This window comes from Protopterus annectens, chromosome 14.part0 (genome assembly GCF_019279795.1).
Source record: "Protopterus annectens isolate FY-2018-M chromosome 14.part0, PAN1.0, whole genome shotgun sequence".
NCBI lineage: Eukaryota > Metazoa > Chordata > Ceratodontiformes > Protopteridae > Protopterus > Protopterus annectens.
The window spans coordinates 241,404,120-241,425,859 of NC_056748.1; positions in this window are offsets into that span (position 1 = coordinate 241,404,120).

A 21,740-nucleotide genomic window follows, 5' to 3' on the forward strand; every position below is an offset into this window, starting at 1 on the left:
CTCTGCTGGGATAGATATTTCTCCTTTTGGGGGGGAGGGGGAGGAGAAATTTGCACTGAACCTGTTTGCCAGAATGTTGTCAATGTCTGTGGGTTCAGTGTATTTTGTGTCATTTTGGACTAACTCTGAGCATATCTGGGAGTTTCCACCCAGGTTTCTAACATAGCTAAAGAAGGCTTTGTGATTGTCTTTTGTGTCTTTTGCGATTTTTCTCTCAAAGTTGGCCTTGGATGATTTTATGAGTGATCGTAGTTTTTTGCTAGTACTGATCAGAGATGCCTTCCCTTTTAGGGATTTTGCTCTGTCATGTAGTAGCTTCCTCCTCCTGTTGTAAAGTTTGTTTATGGCTGGGGTCCATCAGACCAGGCACCTGCCTTTGGGGGAATGGGTCTTGGTTTTATTTGGGATTGCATGATCCATGCATTCTTTTCTGGCAAATCTTTCAGGACTGAAGTCACTAAATAATGACATACATTTGAATTTCAGATGTATTCTAGCAATTTTCCAAGGTTATGAAAAAAAACAAACCAAGTGCAGAAAGGGTCAAACCACCATAAGCTCCACACAAGCTGGTTCTGATGAAGTCCCTCAATAGAGAGATGAAAGCGCTTAACTTTTTATTGGAATTGTTTACTGAATAAATATTTGATTTTACTCAAGCGGCTAGGGTGGAGCTTATGGTGGTTTGACCCTTTTGGCACTTGGTTTGTTTTTTCATGGTTCTTTACAAGTGCTTTTGGGAACAGATTTGTATTTACTAAATTTTCTAAGGTTATAAGAGCAACAGTTAAACCCTGTCCCTGATTTTGGGCCTTTGTCCCCTTCATTTTTCACACTGCCAATATTTTTTGAGCTTACAGGTTGAGAGGGATAGACATTCCTTTACAGTAAACATTTTAACAAGTTATACTTTAACAACAGTTATAATGCAATATTTTTAACAATGTTTTGTGAAGTAAACAAAATGTTACGTGCATACATTTTTGCACATGAAATTAGAAAATAATAAATATGTTGGCTTGCTTGAGACACTGAGAAAAATTAACTAGCAAGCTAATACAAGTACTGAGTAAAATAAAGCAGGCAAATTTATATAGGTTAAGCAAACAATCTTATGAGAAATAAAATATGATTAGCCAATTTGCCTAAAAGCATTCATAGAAGTATTTAGAAATACTACTTAAATCTGTACTTATGAGCGTAACACTCTTGAAGTAGCCAGGTATAGCTGCAGCAATATTTTCAGCACAGAAAGACTTTTATGTTTTGTCCTTTATCTTTCAAGCAGTTATAGTTAGCTTTCACCAGATGATTTAATTTTGTTTCAAGCCTCTCATTATGTTTTGTTTTCTTTTTTTCTCAATTTTTTTTTATTTTTCAAATACAGTTGAATAAATTCCATAGTATTTGTATATAACATCTTAATAACTATGTACACTATTTACATCAGCCTGACACTATAACAGAGCTCAATATATACAATTACTTTATAGGTATAACAATCCAGTTATAAGAGTGTATCTGTTCAGTTATTGTAAAGTGTCAATCAATGATAAGACTTTTTTTCCATTGATTGTTAATAAATGGCTTAGGATGAATCCTTAATTCTTTAATTTTAATTTCCAACAATGCTGTGGTCTTCAATAGGCTGTAGAAGTCTTCCACAGTTGGTATTGTGTTTGTATTCCATCTTCTTGTTATAGACTTCCTTGAGACTGTACATTTGACTCATTCAAATGAGGACCTTCGTACACATTTAATAATACTAGAGCTTTAAATAAGTTAAACGATTCATTAAATAAAGCTTGTAAAAAGTTTTTAATATAATTCCAAAATGGCTTAATTTTAACACAGTCAAAAAATGTGATTCCAGTCTGCATTGTGTATTTGCTCACACCTCCAACATATTCCCTTTGTGGAAGAATTAATTTTAGTAATTCAAGCATTTCCAATTAAAAAAAAACTTTCCAGTATTGTGTAAAGGATGTATGTTTTATTGATAATTAAATATTTGATTTAATTTCTTCAGTTAGCTGTAATAAGTGTCCTTTTGTTATATAATTACAAGATGAGGATTTGGGTGTTGTTTTCTAATTTATCAATACCTTGTAAAATTTCAAAATACTATTTCCTATGTCATAATCATTACATATGATTTCATATAGGTATTTTGTAAGTTTAGGTATTTCTCTAAATGAAGAATTACTAATTATTCTGCATAAATCTTACAAATATGTCAGAATGCTTTGCATAGTTAGCCAATCTTGTTGTGGAATTTTGTTTGTTGTTTCTAATGTTTGCATATCCAGAACTTTTAGTTCTTTGATACATTGAAACCAACAAACAAATCCTTTCTGTTCCCAGGAATTAATTATTTCTCTGTATATTTTATGTGGATAGCTCTTTGTAACTATGAATGGTGTTAAAAGATCAAACCAGATTTTTAAATCTATATTTGCATTAATAATGTTCCTACATGAGTCAATGTAATAATTAATCATACGAGTTTTCGTGGGCTTAGTTATGTTATATTGTATACTAATACATATGTGCCATGCCAAATTGTTTTTATCTATTTGAAATTTTTTTTGTAAATCAAATTCATTTATTGATATTAAAGTTAGTAATTCTTTTCAATTTGCAGAATAATTTGGATGTATCCAATGTGAGATTGTTTTAGATAGTAATGCTTTTATATACGTTTCTGTATCAGGTAAGTTTAATCCTCCCAGTTTCCATGGTTTGATATGATGTATTAAAGCTATTCTGTTTCTTTTTGGAAACCATAAAAATTTAATTAGGAATGAGTTTATTTCTTTGAGTATATTCCTTTCTGGTAACAATTGTATTGCCAAAGATATATATAGAATCTTGGGTAGTAAAAACATTTTTATTAGCTATAGTTTATCTTCAAATCTTGATATTATTTTGTTCCACTTTTCCACAGAGATTTTAATTGTACTGATGATATTATTGTAGTTTTTTTTAGACTAATTCATTATTTTCCTTGCATAACTCAATCCTTAGATATTTTAAGGTAGGTTCTTGTTTCCCTATAATGTGATTCACTTTCGTTTGCAATTCTTTTTTTTATTTAAAAATACAAATTTTGATTTTGATTCATTGAAATGGAGTCCTGAAGTCCTATAAAATGTGTCAATTGAAATTTCTAATTCTTCTAATGTCTCTTTTGTATTGGATAATGTTAATGATATGTCATCAGCAAAGAACATTACTTTAGAATTGTATTGTTCATAAACACCTACTCCTTTGATTTTTGTATTATTACATATTGAATCTGGCAATATTTCAATAAGCAAAGCAAATAAAATCATGACATGGGACATCCTTGTTTAGTACCCTTTGTTATATATACAGATTCAGAGATGAAAGGACCTAGCTTAACATACACTAAATTATTTGTATATATATTCTTTAGTAGATGAACAAAGGAAGGAGGAAATTCAAATAACATCAGAATTTTGAATACATAGTCCCAATTTAGGGAATCAAAGGCTTTCTCTATATCTAAGCCAATTATGAGTGTTTATTTTCTTTGTTAACATAATCTATAAGATAAATTATCCTTTTAATATTGCCTTGTGTGTCTATGATATATAAATCCAGTTTGTTCATTATTTATTGTTTTGGATAGTGGTATTTTCATTCTGTTAGTTAATATTATCATAAATACTTATAGTCATTATTTAATAATGATATAGGTCTATATGAGGTACAGAGGTTTGGGGATTTGTTTTCCTTTAGGATTGGTGTGATTAAGGAATATCTCCAAGAGGGTGGTATCAAAGCTTGTGACTAAATTTCTAATAGAGTTTTATGGACAAGGGATAGAATCTTTGAAGGAAAAAGTTTATATATTTCCATAATTATGTCATCTATACCCTCTTTTATTGTATCTGTAATTTCTTTGTAGATACTTGTGCTTCCAGATCTAATTTTAATTTTTCTGGTATTTTTTATATTAGAACATTTTTCATCATGATTTAATTGATCAATACGCATATTTTCTTTTTGGAAATGTTCCATATAGTGATTTATATAGGCATCATGAATGTCACCTATATCAGAGACATTTTTCCCTTTCTTTTCAAGGAAGACACTTTTAACGTTATTAGCTTTTGATTGTATTTTGATTCTTGTGGATACAATATTTAGATATTTGGGAGAAGTAGCCAAGGTATTAGTTTTTAGTTTTTCTAAAGCTAAACTAGTTTTATGTGTTAGAATTTCATTGTATTTATTGTTTAATACTTCTACTTTATTTTTCATCTCCAAATGATTTTGATTTTTTTGCATTTACTGACAAAAGCTTGGATTGTAGATCAAATAATTCAGTATCCCATTCTCTGATTTTTTTATACCAAGTTAGGGATTTACCGTATATGTAAGCTTTTAATGAGTCCCATATCATTATTTTATTTATCTCTGTGGTGTAATTAATATCTAAGAAGAACTGTAATTCAGATAATAAGCAGGGTTTGAACTCTTTTAGTTATATATGCTGGAATTCTGGAGTTAAAGATTAATGGTTTGCACCCATTTTGAAGTTTTAGTATCGAATTTTGGTCTGAAAAGGGGCAGGGAGTGATTGAGAAATTAATGATTTTAGAGTGCTAGTCATGGGCAGCAAATATTTTATCTATTCTAGTTTGGGTACCAAATCTGTGATATTGATGGAAAAACAACAAAGATTTATCTTCTTTATATTTGAAAGTAACCACAAGATGAAATGTTTCTACCCACTTGTTTAAAGCTTTTGATACAGCAGATGTATGAAGCGGTCTTTTATTTGTAGTTTCAGAAATATCAAATATACAGTTAAAATCTCCTCCTAATATTAAGTTGCCTTTATAATTATTGGAAATGAAATCCAAGTGTTTTTAACAGTTCCTGATCCAATGCCTGGGAACCAGTATAGATTGGCTAGGGTCCATATTCTGTTATTATATTTAACTATTACTAATGCCATAAGGCCTTCTTTATCTTCATACTTATAAATGATTTCTGGGTTAATCACATTTGTTTTCCATAAAATTGTTACCCCTTTTGTCTTTGTCTTATAAGTGGATTGCGCCAATATCATATGTTCCTTAGGATTCCATTTATAATTATCATTTGTTTTGAAATGAGTTTCTTGAAGGAAAACAATTTGTGCTTTGTTCAGTTTTAAATATTTCAGTAGATTTGATCTCTTGTTAGGATTGTTTAAGCCATTGATGTTTAAAGATAATAAAGTTAAATCCTTCTTACATTATTTAGACTATGCATTTTTTGTTTTATTGTCACTATTAAACATTTTCCTCTGATAACTATAAAGTATATGTCTGAGCTTTTAAAGGAAATTATCAGTTTTATACTTTGAGTGTTTACCAATAAAGTAATGTTTTGGTCAGGCATACTAAAAGTGTTTTGTGAAATAACAAATTTAAATGAATAAATGTTAACAAAACTAAGATCCAAACTAGCCACGGAATGAATATCATTCCTAATCTGATGGATAAACCTAACTCCATCAGATTAGCACTCATACCTTTACAATTCAGAACATCTGAGCTCCATAAATTGAATTATCATATGGAGAATATTTGTAATAGGAATAAGCAATATTTATATTATTTTGAACAGATATTGTACTATTGTAGATTACACATAATTCTAATACAATAATACCACTGCAAAGGGTACTGCACAAGACCAAGTGCTCTTAGTTTTCATAATAACTCAAACTTCCACTCTTATGTAAGTCTTTAATGAGTTTCAACCAAAATACATTTTAAATATAAAATTGCGCTTATTATTATTTATTTATTTATTTTTATCAAGAATTAACTTAATGAGCTAAACTAAGTGTTGGGAGACCACCAATATGTGTACATGTGGTTTAAAACAGGCCTTTTATTTTATATATATATATATATATATATATATATATATATATATATATATTTTTTTTTTTTTAAAACCAAAAACTTCATTGCCGAGAATCATCTCGGAGGCTCCTTAGAGCCATTAAGCATATCGTCACTGTGCCATAATTGATATTAATTATATTTAGACAGAATAATAATGACATTTGTACTAGCTGCTAGACACGGCTACATCCATGCACACCATATCAGGATCGATCAAACAGTACTCAAAGCTATGATACCACCATAATTGATATTAACGATGTTTAGACAGAATAATAATGACATTTGTACTAGCTGCCAGACACAGTTGCATCCACACACACCATGTCAGGCTTAATCAAATAGCACTCAAAGCTATGATACCTGCCATAACTGATATTAACTATGTTTAGACAGAATAATAATGACATTTGTACTAGCTGCCAGACACAGCTGCATCCATGCACACCATATCAGGATTGATCAAACAGCACTCGTAGCTGTGATACCTGCCATAATTGATATTAATTATATTTAGACAGAATAATGATGACATTTGTACTAAGAGCTTGCTACTATTATTTAACCAGGATATACATGACATTTATAAATCATACTTTAACTGAAGAAGGCATTAGCCTCCATGACAGCATTTTTTTTCAAGATACTCTACTGTTACAGCTATTATATATGATGATAATTTGTTACATTTGAGCCTGAACTCTGATGAATGGTACCTTGTTGAATTAGTTAATTCATTACTTAAATTATTATAAGTAAAATCAATGAAAAATGAACAGGATAAGTATTCATTGAGTTCAAGTAGGGGAATAGAAACTTCTATGTTTGCATTATATGTTGCTTTGTTTGGCTTATATATAATGTAAATAGTAACCCATCTTGACCTACCTTTGTTTGTGAAGAATTATTGGACTCTTTGAACAGCCTTAATAAATAAATTACTGTTTCTCAGTTGTTTAAGAAACCCTCCTTTTTTAAATAAAAACAGATGACAAGTGATGTACCATATCAGTTGATACTTTGAGAGATGTAGTTGTAAGAGTTATTTTTTTTGGGACAGCTATCTTGGAATCAGTTTTTTGTTCTTCTTTCTAGCAACAGTCCAATGATTTGTTTTTTTATTCTTTTAAGAGTAGGGGCCATCCATTCCATTTCTTCTGGGATAGACAATATGTTGTTGTTTTTGATGAATATAGTAGCTTCTTCTAAGTCATTAAAGGTTCTCATCTCATTGGCAAAAAGTATTTTTATCTTGGCTGGAAAGGCCAGCTGTGCTTTAATGTTGTTTTGTTTCAACAGTTTTATTATTAGCCATACTTTTTTCTTTTGTTCTAGTATTCTGGAAGAATAATCACTGTCAAACCTTATCAGGCTTTGATTGTATTTTAAGGATGATTTTCTCCAAGCAGATTTTAATATTAGTTCCTTGTCCAGATATGACAGAAATTTTATAACTATGGATCTAGGTGGAGTATTTGTTGAGTTAGAAGCAGGCTTCCTCTGTGCTCTATGTGCCCTTTCAATTCCAAATGAAAGTCCCTCTTTCAAGTCTAGAAATTCAGGAATCCAGGTTGTTAAACGTGAAATCATGTCTTCTCCTTCAGTGTATTCAGGCAGACCAAAGATCCTTATGGTGTTTCTCCTTTCCCTGTTTTCTAAGTTATCTATTTTGTTAAGCAGCCATGTATTCTGTTTAAGCAGAAATTCTTTTTTTGGAATTCTTCCTCTTTGAGTCTCCATTCAATGTCATTTAGAGAAATCTCTATATTAATTATTTTTGTATGGTGTTGCTGTAATAGTTCCTTAAGAGTATCAGTCTGTTTTTGTGAGTTTAATTTGAGGTTTTCCAAGTCATCTTCAAAGATAGCTCCTGTAAGGTAGATATCATCAATTGCAGTTCTTTTTTCAAAGCAGCATCTGGATGAGAATTCCTTGAGTTGTTCATATTCAGTGACTCAATATATCTCCAAGTTACTTGACAGGAAAATGTTTGTATATCTCCACCAAAATTGATATTTATATAGTTTAGTAGTTTATCTATAGATTTCTGACATTTTAAACTCGAAAATAAAAAAAATGTTCATATATTATTATATTAGTTTATGGAGCTCTCAAAATTCACTGCTCTCAGTTGGCCATCTAGGCTCTGCCCCCTATGTTTTGTTTTCTGATGTCATTTAGAAGGTAGTTCCATGTTACTGGGGTTATTCCAGAGAATTCTTTTTTCATCAACTGTTTTCCTGAAAGGGAGTCTTATTAATGAGATTGCCTCAGTTTGAAAATCTCAAGTGAATAGGTTTATTATCTAACAGCAAGTAAATAAGTCAGTGGAGGGATGTATTGGCAAGTAGTGATTCTTAAAAAGTATGCTGAAAATTATTATTTCATTGCTTTGAAATGGCAGTTATACAAATTTATTTTATTTTATTAACATTTGTTTACCGGGAAAGTCCAACTGGGATATAGCCCATTTTCACCAGAGGCCCAGGGAGAAACACTCCTCATCTAAGTAATTCACAGTGATTGCTAAATGTAGCAGTTTCAAAAGATAATGTACCTAGACTGAAGTGTTGCTTGAATCAAAAAAAATATCTATCCAACTGTAAGCAAAATAATGTAACTAGATGGAAATGTTGTTGAAAATGGCAAATTATAAATTTATCAATGCAACATGTAAGGGCTAAAATCCAGGGATTACAGTGTTTGCACTCTTAAAGAGTTATCTGTGCAATGTTAATAGGAAGTTTAAATGCATATGTTAGCAAGCTTAATACTGTATATAATAGTATATATAGAGGTATACAACATTTATGATCAGTGGAGTCTGTATATGCAGGTAAAAGCATGGATCTCTGACATCATTACTGTGTGATCCAGTAGATGATGTAAGTTTGAAGACTTGAGAAATTTCATACTTTGTACATGTTTGATAAGAACTGAGTGGCTCATTTAAAAAAATATCATAGGTTCATAGGTGTGTACTTGGGCTAATGGCCCTAGAGCCTTTACAAGCCTAGCCCACAGAAGTGCCCTGGCATTGTGCCACCTGACGTTAGTTCCCAGTGCCTCTATCAAGTAGAACCACTGCAGTGATCCCCAGGGTGAGCTTTACATTTCCCATCCACTCAAGATTTCTCTTGAAGAGGACCAGTGAGGTGCTCTGCTTGACATGTATGGGAAGTCTGTTCCAGAGCATGGGCACTCTCTGGGTTATGAACCTGTCCCTCCAGCATGTTCTGTTGATTGTGGTAATGAGGTTGAGGTCTCTGGAGTGGGTGGTGTGGAGGGATTTGGATTTCATTAGATGTAGCATTTCTAACAGAGCTGGGTCGGACATGGATTTTTAAGTCAAGCAGAGCTCAATTCTTTATAGACGATATGAGACAGAGAATAGCTGGAGCTTTTTGAGTCTGTCCATGTAGGACATGTGTTTAAGGCCTAGGATCCTCTTTGTGAGGTACTTTTGTGGCCTTTCCAGCTGTTGCATGTGTCTAGTGAGGTACATGTCAAATGGGGCATTACACTCAATTATTATTCTGGTGATCAGTAGTCTCCAGGAAATAATGTAACTGCACTCCTTCGCTCACCAGAAGAAAATAGAAGCACTAATCCCAAGATGACTACTGAGAGGCAGAATGTGGGATGTCCAATGACTGGTGGTCTTGCAATAGATGTTTAAAGGTAAGGTGAAATAAATGGTTTATCCTAAACACTGCAGTGTGCACTAGATGAGTTAGATCTGAAAGTAGGTAACTTAAGTTTTACCTGTCTAAAAAGTTAAGTTTTAGTGGAAAGTCACTATTTTATAACAGCAAGATAGATTGAAAGGGGGTGGTCACTTTTGTATTTTGGTACTATGGAATGCAGTAGAACGGCCAATAAATTTAAGTAGTTGAAGAGGAGTGATTTCACAAAATGATAATTTTGTGCTTACTCACACCAGCCAGTAAAAGCAGAGAGGAAATGAGATATATGGTCAAATTAACATAAGGGTCAGGCAACTAGAAAGACAGTTGTGTTTAAGAACACAACAGTAACTGGGTGTGAGGCTGGGAAAATTTCTATCTAACTCACAAGAGACAGAACTGTGGTCTCTTTTCAAGTTTTAATATGCAGTTAAAAGCAGAATACAAATAAAACACAGTGTAAAAAAACAAATCACAGTATACAAAATAGAAAAAGGCAATAAAGTAATACAAAATACAACAAATAAAAAGCAAGCTAAACTTTCCCTCACAGCAAACTGTAGCAGAGTCTGGGTGAGCCTTTCCAGTAAAATGAATCTAGATTGAAATGTCAATTGAGCATAATAACTAGTCATTCCATTATAAGATGAATAATGAAGCTAAAGCTGTACTGTGTTAATTATGAGGATATGCTAAACATGTTGTACTATTCAAGGGTTAAATGGAATATTGGCTTCCTACTCTGTGTACATAAAATAGTTACAAGTGAACTATTAATCAAGGGTCTGAATGTCAGTGATCTTAACAAGTGTAATGTATAATGATATACAGGAAAGCAATAGAGGTAGGACTTGCAGATTTCAGTGTATGCATCTACTAAACTACATCAACAATGATATTAAATTACATTGACAGCTCTAAATCTCAGCTTCACTAATGTCATTATCAGCCCCATTTTTTCCCATTTCTTTCTATGTGGGGTTGGGGTGTCATGTCAACTGTTACCATCTCTCTTGATTCAAAGTTACTCTCCTACCTTCTCCCACAGTCATGCCTGACTGTCACAGGTCTTCTCTCACACAGTCCATTCATCTCTTTCCTGGGAGCCCTCACTTCCTCATGCTTTCTTACTGTCTGACTTAAATATTCTTTATCAGACTGTTTTCTGCTTTTCGGTACTTCTGCCTGAATCACCATAATTTGTTCTCTACAGTTGGAACTACCTGGGCTTCTGCTCTGATGATAGATAGATAGATAGATAGATAGATAGATAGATAGATAGATAGATAGATAGATAGATATACAATCTTGGTCTTATTACAGTATGATGTGGTAGATGGATGTCTGTTTGAAAGTGTGAATAATGAAGCTAGACTGGAGTACAGTAAACTCTCAGTGAACTGGAACTCAAGCAACCAGAACTCTCAAGCATCCAGAAAAATAGAAGAAATATAGTACAATTTTCATGTGTTGCACTTTCTGCCCCCCCCCCCGCAGAAACAAACCAAAGTTTAAGTTTAAAGTGTCAAAGTTTAAAACCAGAGTTTTAAAAAGGAAGATAGGAACAAATTCCCCTCTCCCCCCAACCTAAGAACAAGTCAAACCAAACAAATAGTATAGGTACAGTATTAGTCAGGCCTATTTTTAATAGTAACTCTCAAGCAATCAGTTATCTGGCACCTACCAATCCCCATGGGTGCCGGTTAACCGAGAGTTTACTGCATTAAATACTCAGGCATCCATTTGAAGTTTGAAAATGCTCTGGTTGAAAATTACTAACAAAGATGAGTTTTAAGCCTGATACTATGTCATTTGAAGGCTTCCGATTCTGGGCATGCATTTGTGTACTTCGAAAGAGCAAACTTGGTATATGAACTCAACATGAAAAACAATGAGTATTATTAAAGGCTGAATATATGTACAGCGATTATTGGAAATATATCTGAAAACATGCAAAAGTTTATATAATTCACAAGTAAACCTCTAAATGTATCTCTGCACTGCTGGCATTGTATGTCAATAAGCTACATAATTTATGTGATGACTGTAACTTGAGAAGGGATGAGAAGATATGCCCTAGTGCCAGTGCTGTCAGGCTTCAGGCTTTTGTTTTAAGATGACTTTGTGGGCTACAAGTCAATCCATTTTAAAGAAAAGGGTTATCCTTGATTTCCATAAAAGGAAAAAGCAGTTGGTAGTCCTAAAGACTTTGTAATATGGCTCTCTATTATTTATCCTAATGTGCTGTCCAGACTTTTTTTTTGAAACATGTGACTCTGTATTAACTGGTTATGACCATGGGCAAAATTGAATGACTTGGTGTGTGATCGCATGTAATCATGAGTAATATAATAATATTTTTCTTTTTGGATGGTGCTTATTGGGTGAGTGATCCACTTTTGCAGATATAAAAATGGAGGAAGGTGAGGTGGAAGGAGCTATATAGCTCCGATTAGAAAATGCTATTATTGCAATATTGAACAGCTCCCCATATCCTACCTCACTTCATATCCACTTACCCCCTCTTTCTCTAACATTATACTTCCAAAATACACATTTCACCTGTGACACCAATTCCTTAATCTTCCCAAAAAACCACACTACTATCACACAAACACTCCTGTTTCTATTTTCTTATTTCCCAATTTCCCTCTAACATTTACCAACATTCCCAACAAACTTTTTCCCTCCCATACTGCTTTGCACTATATCCATTAATAATGAAGCAAAAGAAGGTTCCAGGTCGCCAGTGAGATGAATCTTCAGTTCTTTTATTTAAATCCAACAACAAATGAGCTCTTTCATCTACAAAATGAAACTTCTTCAGATAAAACAGTACTGGTGCCACTCTTAATTTATATAAAATACCTTAATTAACCTAATTACCTAATAAACAAAATTTTAAAATTTTAAAGCACCACCACCAAGTGGTTTCTGGCTCTTTGGTTGTTATACCCAACATCACAAACATCAAAAGTCTAGAAAATCCATTAATAGAATTAAAAAAGTGGCATAAAAATTGTATAAAACAATTATTATATAAAAAATAATGCTTTAATCTTAATTATATTTTTTAATATTTGATATAGCCCTTTATACACTAAAATGCTGTAAACAACAACAGTAAATCACACTCTACCTGCTCTCTCTGCTAGAATAGCCTTAATACTAATGTATTCATTCAGGCCTGGACTGATGTTAGCCTTAAGCCTCAGTTGCCATCTAAGTTCGCTATTGAGTAATATATTCCTCATGTCACCTCCTCTGGGGTTATTTTAACCAAGTCAATAATCCCAAACTTGAAACCACTAAATGAAGTACAAAGAACTGAATGTTTGTAAAGGGCACTGGTTTCTTTCCTATTTCTAATGTCGTATATGTGTTCATATATTCTATCTTTCAGTGCCCTTTCAGTTTTTCCTACGTGAAATGATGAACACTTTGTGCAAATAGCCAAATATACCAACATCTTGGTTTGACAATTACCCCTACAAAATTTAACTGTACTACGTAAACCATTTTTCAATTTGATAAATTCTTCTTTAAAAATATGTGAACATTGCCCACGCCTACCACATGAACTGGTTGCTTTTTTGATGTTGTTTAAATTATTACCCTTCTCAAGCAACCTTTTAAAATTAATTCTTGTCTTGTATGTAAAATGAGGTCTATTACCTACCACCTCATAAACTTCTTTGTTGGTTTTTAGTATAGACCAATTAGTTTCCACTATTTTTGTAAACAAGTCAGAAAACCCATTATACTCAGTAACACATGCCCCTAAAAAGTTTATTGTCTCTTTTTCAGGTTCTACTACTTTTATGAAAGGTTGACCTAATAAGGCCTTATATTTGGTCCCCCAACCATTGTAGACTTCCTCCAAAATTTTACCAACCATTTCTCTTGGGTATCCTCTCTCTACAAACTTTTCACCCAAGAAATTAAATTTGTATAATAGGTCCTGATAATCAGATGTCATCCTCGCTATCCTAACAGACTGTCCCTTAATGAGGCTTCTTTTTTGATGGAATGGGTGAAAACTGTCATGGTGTAAATAACCATTGCACCATGTATTCTTACGAAAGATCCTGGACTTAAAACTCTGTGGTACTTTACTGATGATAATGTCCAGATAGTTAATACTCTGGTCTTCAACATTATATGTGAATGAAAGGAAATCAGTGGTGTGGTTTAAATAATAAATTAATTCCTCCATATTTTCTTTTGACCCTTCCCAAATCACAAAAATGTCGTCCAAAAATCTCAAATAACACTTAATTTGCTTCCTATATTTACTTTTTAATATGTATCTTTCTTCCCATTCTAACATCACCAAATTGGCGTAAATGGGGGCACAAGCTGCCCCCATAGCTACGCCACTGACTTGTCTGAAGTACTCTCCTTGGAAGCCAATATAATTATTGTCTAGTACGACCTCCATAAGTTCCAGAATCAATAATTTTTGGTCGTGGGGTACATCTAAATTGCTTATGAATACTTTCTTCAAATAATTCCAAACCCTCCAATCTGGGAATACATGTAAATAAATCCTTTACATCTATGGTTAAAAATTTACATTCTTCAGACCACAGGTCATTGTTTATTTTACCAAGAAAGTCCCAAGAATCCTTAATCAAATGTTCTTGCTTTACAACTATATTTTTAATAGTTTTATCAATATAGACTGCTAGAGGATGGGTTTTAGAATTTTTTGCTGAGACTATTGGCCTAAATGGGGGCTCTAAAATGGATTTATAAACTTTTGGTACACCAAAAAATTGTGGAATAATTGGATGTAATTGCCTCAAAAAATGATATGTCATTTTCTCAACTCTATTTTCAATCAAATATTCATCCAAAAGGGAGTCTATCCTCCTGTAGGCTATTTGTATCTCATTGTGTGACACTGAAGTGTAGGTGTTCAAATCCATCAGGATGTTAGAACATTATTGTATTCCTCATGGTTGTACAAAACCACTCCCCCACCTTTGTCCGGCTTCATAATTCTGATGTTGTTTTGTGCTTTTAAGGCCTCTAGCAAACCCTCTTCTTCCTTATTCAAATTGTGATGTTGCCTTTCCTTTCTATTTTTCATATATGCCTCATAAATCTCTTTCGTGACTATGTTCTCAAATGTATATATAGCTGGATGCAAAGGGGGGTTGTAGGTGCTGTTCCTAACCAATCCTTTATTTAAAGTGAAATTTTCATTCACTGTTTTTTTATGAATTAATGTGAGATTTAATTTTCTAAGGTATAATTTCAGTTCCAATAAAATGTGGGCTAAATCCCCATACTGTGATCTAACAAGCTTGAATCCCTTCGAAAATAAATCAAAATGTTTTTTCTCCAACTCTATAGATGTATAGTTAAAAATTTTGAAACCTTTATATTCAAAAACTATACCATTGGTGCCTTGTGTAATATTATTTATCTGCCTTTCCTCCCCATATTTTTCCATCCATAATTGTTCCCATATGAATTCATTGGAAGGCCTGGGTCTGAGGGGATTTGGGCCTTGCTTGCCAGACATTCTGATCTCCTGGGGCCTAAAAAAGGTTCAATAGGCTCTGAAAAAGAGTCCAGTTCATCCAAAACCCTGTTGTTAACACCCCCCCTCCCTGTTCATTTCTATCTTGAAAATGGGGTCTAAAAGAATTACTAGGTACATCAGTGTCATGATAGTTTAATGGGGCCCGTTCATATAATTTATTTTTGTTATTATAATTCTTAAAGTTGTTAATAGGCCCTGGGTACATCTTACCCTTGGTATATTGCTCCTTATCTCTAATAAATTTATTTTGTTTCCTAGCAAAAACCTTATTAATCCTACTATCTGTTCTTTTTAAAACCTTAATATATAGGTATTTGTTTTCATCAAATAACAAGTCCTTAGAAATGTCATCATTTAGTTTGTTTAAATCAATTAACAAACTATTCAACAAGGTCTCGTTATGTTTGATAAGTTTCAGAATTAAACCAAATCCACATTCATCAAAAAAATCATGAAAATCTTTTAAAACAACATCTGAATAAGTAATTCCAAAAGGATATTTAAAAAAAATCTTAGTCCCTGAGGGACTATCTTATGACCAAGACAATTATGCAAGTAACGGTTATCAATTTGTACACATTTATATTTAAACAACATTTTTTCAAAGGAAAAAATCATGTCCTTTAACGTAGGAACATTCGTATCATTCAAATTGTTTCCTTTAGTATTATATAAATGATGTTTTGCAGTAGGTGATGTATTGAAATCAAAGTTTTTGTCCAAAATGTCTTTTAAACTAAAAGGTTGTTCACTGCCTTCTGAGGAACTTGGCTTAGGTTCCATAACATTAACCGCTTGCTTTTTAGCGCATGAAAGTGCGTGATAAACAGTACCTTTTAATTTAAAATTTGTCTGTTGCATCGTCCGCTCCTTTTGCTCCACAGAAGGGATCTGTGCATCCTTCCGACTGTGTGGAGATAGCAAAACCCCTTTATTTCTGCTTACATTACTCCATTCGTTGTCCCTGGCGTTTACCCTAATTCCACCATTGCTCTCAAATCGCGAGTGTGGAGATGACGTTGAAAACAGCGTCGAGACACAGTCAGAATTAATACAAGGTATGTTGGCTCCCTCTACTTGTTCGACTTGACTAAACAAGTCAATGAGCCTAGTAAGATCTCCTCTAAGGGTAGCCAACTCTTCGTGTACTTTACACACTTCTTGTTGTGTCTTAATTATACTGCTCGGGCTAAAAACATTGTCTTGTCCAATAATTGTGGAATCACTTAAAGATCCTTCCATAATAGTAGCACCAGTGTTCAAACAAAATCTCGACCTCACACCAGCAACCTGTGGAACCAGTAAAAGTCACTAAACCAAACAAGTCAGTCCAAACCAGCAAAAATGAAGCAAAAGAACATTCCAGGTCACCAGTGAGATGAATCTTCAGTTCTTTTATTTAAATCCAACAACAAATGAGCACTTTTGTCTACAAAATGAGACTTCTTCAGATAAAACAGTACTGGTGCCACTCTTAATTTATATAAAATACCTTAATTAACCTAATTACCTAATAAACAAAATTTTTAAATTTTAAAGCACCACCACCAAGTGGTTTCTGGCTCTTTGGTTGTTATACCCAACATCACAAACATCAAAAGTCTAGAAAATCCATTAATAGAATTAAAAAAGTGGTATAAAAATTGTATAAAACAATTATTATATAAAAAATAATGCTTTAATCTTAATTATATTTTTTAATATTAGATATAGCCCTTTATACACTAAAATGCTGTAAACAACAACAGTAAATCACACTCTACCTGATCTCTCTGCTAGAATAGCCTTAATACTCAGACCCCTCCCTAAGAGTACCTATTTATTATTCTACACTTCAAGTTTCTCTCCAAATAAACCCTCACTACTTCCTATTTTATCTACATCCTCATAGTCTATCCTTTCAAACGCCTCTGTTTTTTATCATTTGAAAAACATAAGAGAAGATACCAGGAGAACATAACCCTCTTCCTTCATAAAAAATACTTCCTACCTACATTCTACCAGCTTTCAGACACCACCACAAGTAAATATCCTACAGCACTGCAACTTCTCAGATCTTTCTTGATTCCTACTTCCCCACTACTTGAAATCAATAAAATACAGATTTCTTTAATTAATCATTTATTTATTTTACATTTGTTGACTGGGATAGTCCGACTGGATACATGTCCATTTTCAGTGGAGGCCCGGGGAGAAAAGCTCCAAGACTTATAAACAGATAAATACTAGCAAGTAAAGTATAATAAAGAATAATAAACAAGAAGCAGTTACACAATTCAGAAATCTGTACATAACTTGTTACAGTTTCACATATCACACAATATATACAACTGACAAACAGGCTCCCTATATAGGAGGAGAAGTTCATATCTTTAAGATATTATCTTAAAACCTTTTACTTGTAACAGGATGATACCTGTAAATAGGAGTTAGAGAAGGCAGACTATGGGTAGTCCTTAGCAAGTTTGGTGCAGGGACACAGCCAGTGAGAATTAAAATAATTGGTTAGATTTTTTTTTTAATTGACTAAGTGAGGGGTTCACGGTAAGGTCAGATGGAAACATGTTCCAGATTCTGCCTACTGAATTAGCAAACAAGGATTCTCCAGATTGGTTGTTGGCTTTAACTGCCTGAATCAAAAGTTTAGTAGAGGATCGAAGTAGCCTGGCATTTTTGTAGGGATAGATAATATTTATGAGGGAGGGTGTTTTATCTGGGTGGTTAATAATCTTGAAAGTTAAAATAAATTGATTGTATTTAATTAAACTAGGAAGTTCTTGCCAACCTAAGAGGTTTAGGTTTTGACAGTGGTGTGTCCTGTAAGGGGTACCTGTGGCAAACCTGGCAATTTGGTTGTAGCAGCTAGAGAGTTTATTGAGTTCTGTTTTGTTCAAGTTTATGAATATTGTTGAGGCATATGGTAAAGTAGATAGCAGATGGGTAGGGGCAATTGCAGACTTAGCTAGAGAGGTGAGGAAAGCTTTATTCCTATATAGGGAGCCTAGTTTTTTATTAAAGGTTTTGACAGTTTGGTTGATGTGCATGTCAAACGTAAGGCCATTGTCAATTATGACACCCAGGAGTTTGGTATATTTATCCGGTGAGATTTTGGTCCCATTGTTGGATGTTATAGAAAATGAGAGTTGGGGGGATTTGTGAGTAAGGGAGAAGAGCAATATCTTTGTTTTATTAGGGTTTAGTAACAGTTGTTGATTTGAAAGCCAATTTTGACTATGTCAAAGGGTTTCTGGGTTAAAGTTAGCAGATCTGTATGGGTAGATGCTGATCAAATCAGAGTGGAATCATTGGGATATTGTATATAGGTAGTGTCTGGGATAACAGTCTGTAGGTCATTGCTAAAGACTGTGAAAAGAAGTGGGCCTAATATAGAGCTTTGAGGGACTCCTAGAGCGACAGGAAGAAGGGTGGAGAGTTTTTCTTGCCATATGACAGCCTGTTGCCTTCAACTTAGATAAGAATGGAACCATTGTATGGATTGATTGTTTAGGGATAGTTTATTATGTGTTTGTAATACTATTTGGTGATTAACCATGTTAAAGGCCTTGGAAATGTCTAGAAACAAGGCTAATGTTAGACCTTTGCTGTTATGGTTAGAATAAATAGTGTTGGTGAAGGAAAGGAGGGCTGAGCTGGTACTATGATGTGGTCTGAATCCATGCTGGGAATTGGCTAGTAGTTTATCTTGCATGAGGTGGTGAAAGAGTTGTTTGTGGATACACTTTTCCATTATTTTTGCTGGGGGGAAAGGATAGCTATTGGTCTATAGTTAGAGAGTTTTGTAGAGCTACCACCTTTGTGGAGTGGGATCACATGTGATATTTTCCAGAGACTGGGGATAGAGGCTTCAGTTATTAGAATTGAGACTGGGTATGCTATGATATCAGCTGATTTTTGTAGGTATTCTGAGGAGGTCAACTGAGAGAGTGGTAAGTTTGAGTTTTTTAAGTAAGGCTTTAATGAGTGAGGTGGGAACTTTTTGGAAGGTGAAGGATAATGTATCACTGGATGTAGGGATTTCTGCTTTATGGCTTGTGGCACTAAGTTTACTAGCAAGGACCTGGATGGTTTCAGTAAAGAACCAATTAAAGGCGTCGACATTAGACTCAGGGGTGTTTTGGGTTGTAGCTGAGGGGGTTGGAGTAGTGGATTTCCCTGTGTGTAGTAGTTTTTAACACCTGCCCAGAACTTCTGAGGTTTATTAGAGTGTTTCTGCTGAAGCTGTCAGAAGTAGTTTTTCTTTTCTAGTAATATGGATTTTTTGTGTCATTCCTAAGTTGGCAAAAATGTTGTTGATCTTGTGGGGTTTTTGATGAGTGCCAGGTGTTCCAAGCATTATTTCTATGGATGATTTTAGTTTGGTATCCCTATTGGGCCAGGGGGCAGATTTAGTTTTAATTCTAATGGTCCGAGGAGGTGCATGATTATCAAGGATGGTCAGGAATGTCTTATTGAAGTGTGCTACTGCCTCATCTAGTGAAAGCTACTCCTCAGTTAATCCTCTTTCATTCTATTCCTACTGAGCCATATCTCATCCTACCATGACTCAATAATAGTTTCAGCATTTCTGTAACATTGTCCCAACCACCAATCCATACTTCCTAGCTAAACTCTCCACATATCGCACCAAACTTATTTAATGATGCCCCTCACCTTACTCCAAATACAAACTGATTAACTCATTTTCAACTCTAATCAAACAAAAATAAAGTGCAAAATACTCTCCATCAAACAAGAACTCAATAATTCCCCAATATACTATAATCCTGCTAAATCACCATAATCCTGGCACCACCTGTCATAACCAACATTAAGACAATTCCTTTCCACACAAGAAACCCCATAAAAGTCTAGCACACCACCAACACCACAATGTTAATCTAACATTTGCTGCCATAAATATTAGAAGCATAAGAAATAAAACCACTGGACTATATGCCCGGATTAACCATCACAAGCCTGATATTCCTGTCTGAAACTTGGCTTAAGCCCAGCAGAAACAACTCCAAAATTACACCCCTCAGCTATAATATCATCCATAATGACCATATAATAATGGAAGGTGGTGGTGTAGCATTAATATGTGCCAACAACTATCACATTTTCCCATTCAGCAAACCAATACTAAAACTGATTTCAGCAGAGTTTCTTATTACTTTCTTGAAAATAAAGAAATATAAACAAATATGTATTATTGTCCTATAGATTCCCCCTAGTAACAACACAGCTCCACTAAGAGATATCCTGCATTGGGTATCCATAACAATTCCACAAGAAAAGAAATACTACAAGGCAACATTAATATATTTATTTGTTTTCTCTGGTAGAGCACTGATCTCCATGGACAATTTTCAGACTTAGCACAGGAGCGGTGTCAAGTTAACTGATTTGCTCAGAATCACAGTTAGGCAGTAGAGGCGGAGGGGAATCAAACCTTGCACTGCTGGACCACACAAAACAGTTCATTATCAGCTCCTTAGTCCTTGAAACCAAGTGCCAGACATAAAAGTATAATATAAATTGTAATTACAAAAGTTTAATATAAAGTATAATATAAAAGTATAACAGCAATCAACTGGTTGGACATAACCTCCATCTCCCCTACATCCATTTCGCACAACTAATTAATAGCCCCACACACGATATCAGTCACCTTAGTAGACTAAATCCTAGTATCAGCGCCTAGTAAATTCACCACCACAGGTACAATGTCAGACTCCTTCAGTGACCATCTCCCAATCTATACAATCAGACATCTCTCACATTAACTTAAACAGCATGTTTATAAAAATAAAATGTAACCTGACACATTTAACCTAGAAATATTCATTACTACCCTATCACCTATTAACTGGAACATCCTAAAAATACTCCCCTTAGATAATGCTATAAACAAATGCAATACAACTTTCCTATATATCCTAAATAGCTTTGCACCTCCTAGAAGGAGGAGACTAAAAACAAATAATGCAATGTGGCTATCCAAAAAAAAACTAGAATGCAAATGCAGGACAGAGAAAAATAATGGTATGAATGGCTAAAATATAAAACACCACGACATCTCAAAAACTGGTCAGTTACTAAGAAATCTTACATCCCGAACAAAAGTTCAACCATAGCTCCTCTCTCAATAACTCATCACTCACTCATCAAAACTGCAATAGAGATCAACTCTTATTTCTTAGATAGTATATGAACCTATAACATGCTAGAGGGATAGGTTCCTGACGCAGAGACTCCCCATACTCTGGAATAGACTGCCCATACATGTCATGCACAGTGCCTCATTGGCCCTCTTCAAAAGGAACCTTGATGATTGGATGGGAGATAGGAAATTCACCCCGGGGATCATGTCAGTTGCCCTGCTAGACAGGGGTCCAGAGAAGTAAATATTGTGGGAAGAAATATCCAGGGAATTGTTATGGCTAGGCTTGCATAGGCCCTAGGGCCGATAGCCTAGTACCACCCTATGAACCAACCTATGAACCTATAGTATCCTTAGCCAAGAACTCCCTAACATCTAATCCAAACTGTGCCCAACAGCCACAT